The sequence below is a fragment of the Octodon degus genome, unplaced genomic scaffold, assembly GCF_000260255.1.
Source record: "Octodon degus isolate 3935 unplaced genomic scaffold, OctDeg1.0 scaffold00005, whole genome shotgun sequence".
In the NCBI taxonomy this organism is placed as follows: Eukaryota; Metazoa; Chordata; class Mammalia; order Rodentia; family Octodontidae; genus Octodon; species Octodon degus.
Genome location: NW_004524581.1, coordinates 24,482,691 through 24,488,193, shown reverse-complemented (window position 1 = coordinate 24,488,193; position 5,503 = coordinate 24,482,691). Strand labels below are relative to the sequence as shown.

Genomic DNA, 5,503 nt, shown 5'->3' with positions numbered 1-5,503 from the left:
ATAAATTTTACCTGGGCAATGATGCTTGTAATCCCATTGGTTGACCATAGTTTTGTCCCACCCTGTATCTGCCTAAGCGGGACCCCTTTGTCTCTACCTTAGCTTTGCATGGTTTTGTCCTATAAAATAACCTGAAGGAGACAGCTTCCTGGGCAACCTGCTCGGGACCCCCTTCTGTCCTTCTCTGACAGAAGCTTTCCTTTCCAATAAAGTTTTACCTTCAGCCTCCGTTTGTTTCTAAAATTCATTCTTCGGTGTTAGAGAACACGAACTCATTCAGGCCAGGTTGTGAATTTCACGTCCCTATATCATTTGGAGGTTCCACTGAGATCATTGGATGGAGGTATGAGTTTGCTTTTCTTTCATAAATTCTGGATTGAGACTTGCTTAGGTCCAATCCAATCCTAACATCTCACACTTTCTAGGTTGAGAATCAAAGTTCCTGTTCTGGGAAAGACAGTTCCCAGGGTGTGTGTGTGTGTGTGTGTGTGTGCGTGCGCGCGCATGCTGGAGTTTGCAGAGGGCACAGGCAGGCAGATCTCAGGCCAGTCTGGCACAGAACAAAGAGACACCCTTGGGCACTGAGGCCAGTGTGGGTGCTGCAGGCATCACAGAGCAGAGGCAGAAGCACAGGCAGCCTCTCCTGCAGCTGACTGGATCAGAACTAGCCACATGGTAGCCAGGGGCAAGCAGGATATCCTGCCTGAGTATGAGAACCATGAGAGGACAGGAGAGCTTGTGGGGCAACAACTGGAATACAGACTAGGGATCAGGACACAGGCCATGGCTTCTTGCCTATCTTCTTCTATGAGGTGCAGTCAAACTCTATTGTGAATATTTAAATTTTAAAAAACGTATTACATTAAAAATACATTGCTATGAATTTTTCTCAAAATACAGCCCCTGGCTCAAAACACACTTTTCCCACCATTCTTGCCACTTTCTGAAGTAATTCTGTACATACTCGTCTGTGAGTGTCTATTCTGGCTGAGATTAAAACCTGCAGCACACGCTGTTGCTCGGGGACCCCAACACGAGGCAGTTCATGAAAACATGACACTGTATCTTCATCTGTCACAGTCACCAGATTCACTACTGGGCAACTTCCAGCTCTTACCCAAAGTCGAAAGGCCCAAGGAAAGGAAATGTTTTCAATGATTCAACACATCAGGGCAGCCACCACAGTGCAGCTAAAGACCCTCAGCAAAGAGGAGTAAAATGGGGCTAGGGAGATGGCTCAGTAGAATAAGCGCTTGCCTGGCAAGCACAAGGGCTTGAGTTCAGTCCCTGGTTCCGCCAAAAAAAAAAAAAAAAAGAGGAGTAAAATGCATTATAATTTTTTTTAATCTTTAATACTCATTAGCTATGCTTCTCGATCACGCTGTATGTGTGGCCTTGGGCCAGTTCCCTAGCTCTCTGTATCTGGCTCCATTGTCTGGTTCATTTTAAGAATAAGGCCGCGGATACTGTTTTCTTCCCTTTGAACGTATTTCTCTCTAAACTCTTTCTTCTTCCTCCCAGCTACCTCTACCCTGCTCCATCTTCCTCCCTGGGCCCCCTATTTTTTATTAAGCAGAGTTTCAAATATAAGCAAAAGCAAACAGAGTAGTCGAAGAGTCCCGTCCATCTTCAGTGATGTAGCGGTGGCACCCATGATGCACTGCGTCACCCATGATGCACTGCGTCACCCATGATGCACTGCGTAAGCTCGCAGCCACTCTTGTCCCCCCTACTCCTCCCTTGCTCACAAAGTATTTTGTTTTTGTTTTGTTTTTGTTTTCACATACTCTTAAGGCATTTATTTATTTATTAACATGTTCTCTGCCAAGATTTGAGGTTAAAAGCTTTCGTCTGCCATAGAGAAAGTCTGCAATCCTGCGCAAAACAGGATCATTTTCCTCCTCACTTTCCTGGCAAATGGATTCAATGTTCCTTAGTTTCCCAAAATAGAAATCTCTTTCTTTCTCCAAGTCTCCAACAGTAAGCTTCAGTACACTGACCTGCTGCATTGGTTCAGTGGCCTCACCACTCCCATTGCCCACACCAGGATTCTTCCGCGCCACACCGGGGCCAGCCTTAGGAATCGAAGTAGTTCTCTGGGTTGAAATGGGTCTCTATGGAGCTGCGCTGCTCGAGCCGAAAGGTTTCTCCTGTTTATTCAGAGCTGGAGCAACAAGAGAAGGAGCCACTGGGGTCTCCTGACCTTGTCTAGCAGCTACAAGGTCATGCTCTTTTTTTTTTTTCATAATAGTTTGCAGTAAAAAATTTCTTGAACCCCTGAACAAGCTCAAAATTGTCCCAAAACTTTCCTTTTACTAATAAATCCACAGGAATTATGTTATTAACACTCATCCTTTTATTTTTTTATTTTATATTTTATTTTATTTTATTTTTTTCTTGGAACCGGGGATTGAAATCAAGCCCTGCGCTTGCCAGGCAGGCGCTTATTCTACTGAGCCATCTCCTTGGCCCCAACACTCATCCTTTTAAAACCTGTGTGTAGTACTTTGAAGTTCTGGATATATTTGTGGTCTACCTTTGTCTAGAATTTCAATTTCTTCAGGGCAGTGGAGCCAGGGCGGAGCACGTCCATAAACTGACACAGCCAGCCCCTGAGCACAGCTGTTCAATCTTTGTCAGATCCAGCTGCAGAGGCTGTAGGACCCAGGCCAGTGTGTCACGTCGACTTAGAGCATCACTGGTGACTGACGTTGAGTATGTGTTCACTGCCATCTTCGGCTCTCAGGGGCTCTGATTCCATCTTTGTCTCGTTCAAACTGCCTGCTCACGTAGTATTTTGATGCAAATCCCATTCAGCCTATCATCTAATCCATAATTATATCTGCTAAAGTGATTCTTTTAAAAATAAAATAAAACTTCAAGAATTTCCAATAGTAGGGCCAGCCAAATAGCTCAGTGGATTAAAGCGCCTGCTAGCAGGTGTAGGGGCTGGGGGCTTGACCCCCAGGCCTGCCGTGCCAGCCCGCCCCTGGGGCATGCTGACACAGCAATTGAGACTGAGTGTTGTGGCGCCCCCTGTAATCCCAGCTCTTGGGAGGCTGTAAACGGGCTAATTACAATGAGTCTGATCTAGTAGTGAGACCCTGAACACCCTGTAGACCCTTCCCTAAAATACAAAAAAAGAAAGAAAAAGAATTTCCAATAGTTTCATTAACGTTGAATGTATTTTATGGACTAAAAAGAACTGGATCTAAATAAGTCTACACAGGGGGCTGGGGAGATGGCTCAGTGGAATAAGCACTTCCCTGGCAAGTGCAAGGGCCTGAGTTCAATCTCGGGTTCCGCAAAAAGTTGGCTAATATGTATCTTATGTTGGCCTCAGTCTTTAGGGTCCCCTTCCCCCACAGTTTTCTTCCCTTACAATTTATTTGTTGAAGAAACCAGATTATCTTCCTCTAAAATTTGCTGCAGTGCAAAGTTTGCTGATTCATCCCCACAGCGTTGCTTAAGCTTTCCCCTGTCCTCTGCATGTTCTATAAATTGATGCACAGGTCCAGAAACCTCGTAGGGTGGTTTTCGTAGGAGATACTTTCTAAGTGGTGTTTTATTCTTCCAGCAGGAGATACCTGATGGAGGGTGTGGAGTTATTTATGTGAACTCGATAGCACTCTTCAATTGTGACTGAGTAGATTTTAATGCTTGATTTAATTTAGGAATGATTTAAATAATTAGATACAGGCTGGGGAGATAGCTCAGCGGCCTAAGTCACAAGGACTCAGGTCGATCTCCAAAACCGCACGCCGTGCCCACCCCAGGACCCCAGGTGAGCCGTGCTGGCCACCAAAACTGGGCCTGGTGGCGCACACCTGCAGTCCAGCACTGGGGAGGCTGAGACAGGAGGCTCACTAGGAGTCTGAGCTGTGAGGTGAGACCCTGTACCAAATAAATAAATAAAACCTTTAGCAGTTAAAAAAAAAAAAAGAACTTGCAATTCACTGCAGTTTCCATCTGGTATGACAAGAGGCTGCAGCCATAACATGCGTGCTTCTCTTTTTTGTTCTGGGAATCAAACTCACGACCACACACTTGCCAGGCAGCTCCCTGCGGCTGAGCAGCACGGGTACTGTTTGCTAGACCTGGGTCATTGGTTGTTCAAGAATCCCTGCTTCCTTTTTAGAAAAAAATAAAAAGGTATTTCAAGACCGCAAGCTGGCCCCAAGGACGCATATTGGTATGCAATGTCATTGTATCTAGCTTTTTTTTTTTTTTTTTTTAGTAGACAATACTACAAACTATGGAGAATAATTCTTCAAGAATCTGTCCTGATAGCTCCAAAACAAACTCAGGACTCTAAACTAAGCTAGTATTTGACATCTTTTGTCTTCCATTATCTGGCACTTAGAATTCTTCCTGAAAATGGTAGAATTGGAGTATCTCCCCGTTATTCCTTTTTATCTCATACTAGATTCAGGAGTTGTAGAACAATAAGATCAATGTTCCTGTTCACACCACGCTTACTGAAAGAATGTTAGATTTTTATTGGCACTTTTTAACTTTTTGGGTTTCTCCTATCACGGATGCACAGCTAAGCTACTATACACAGCTCTTCCTCTCTGCGTAAGGCCACAAACTTGATACATAACTTAGTTTACAGTTTCTTTCTTTTGCGGGGTATCAGGAATTGAACTCTGGACCTTGCACTTGCCAGGCAGAAACTGAGCCGCTGAGCTATATCCGTGAATGATTCTCTCTCTCTCTCTCTCTCTCTCTCTCTCTCTCTCTCTCTCTCTCTCTCTCTTTCTTCTTTCTTTCTCAGGTTTTGGGGGACAAGGGGTGATTTTTGTGATATTGTGATATAATAAGAAATATATATTCGGTCTCTGCCCAATATTCCTGACCCAGCGCCTCCAGCCCCTTACAGGTGGAGTGCAGGCGAACCTTGAGCTCTAGGGTGTGGTCTTTAGGCCCTGGCTCCTGCCACAGAGCCTGCGTGATCTTTCTTTTTTTTCTAAATGAGGGGAGCACCTGACACGGAGCTCCAAACCCCTCAGAAGCTGCGGGGTCCTGGAAGCCTTTATCCTCAGGTGCTTCCCATTGGTGAGCTGAGGGCCTCCAAAGGGGACTGGCTACCAGGGGAAGCAACCCCGTGTCAGCTCCACCCCACTGCAGGATGCAGACAGAGGGGCTGGAGACTGAGCTGCCCACCAGCGGCCCGCACTGCCATCCGTTCTCTCTCCACGGGGAAGACTCCTCGACAGCCCAGGCAACAGGATGGTAGTGGTGGCCGGGTGCTGAGCGCCAGGAAGGTACAGATGTCCCGCCTTGCCCTTGCCCTCCCCCATCTTCCGCCAGGCTGTCCAACTGTGTCCTTCGCAATGTCCGCTGTGATAAGAGGAGCTGGAGTGCCTCCCTGATCTCCTGGAGCCTCTCTTGAGACACCCCAAGAGGCCTCTTGAGCACTTTGGGTTCGGAGCTTGCAGATGGGAAGCACACAGGTGGTCACCTGCCTAGCGGGGGAAGCCCTGTGGCCTGAGTCCTCCGC

General features: G+C 46.4%; 1 pseudogene; it reads right to left on the bottom strand.

The window, feature by feature from the left end:
- Positions 1 to 1,802: 1,802 nt before the first annotated feature.
- Positions 1,803 to 2,733, bottom strand: LOC105742744 (annotated as a pseudogene).
- Positions 2,734 to 5,503: the final 2,770 nt, after the last annotated feature.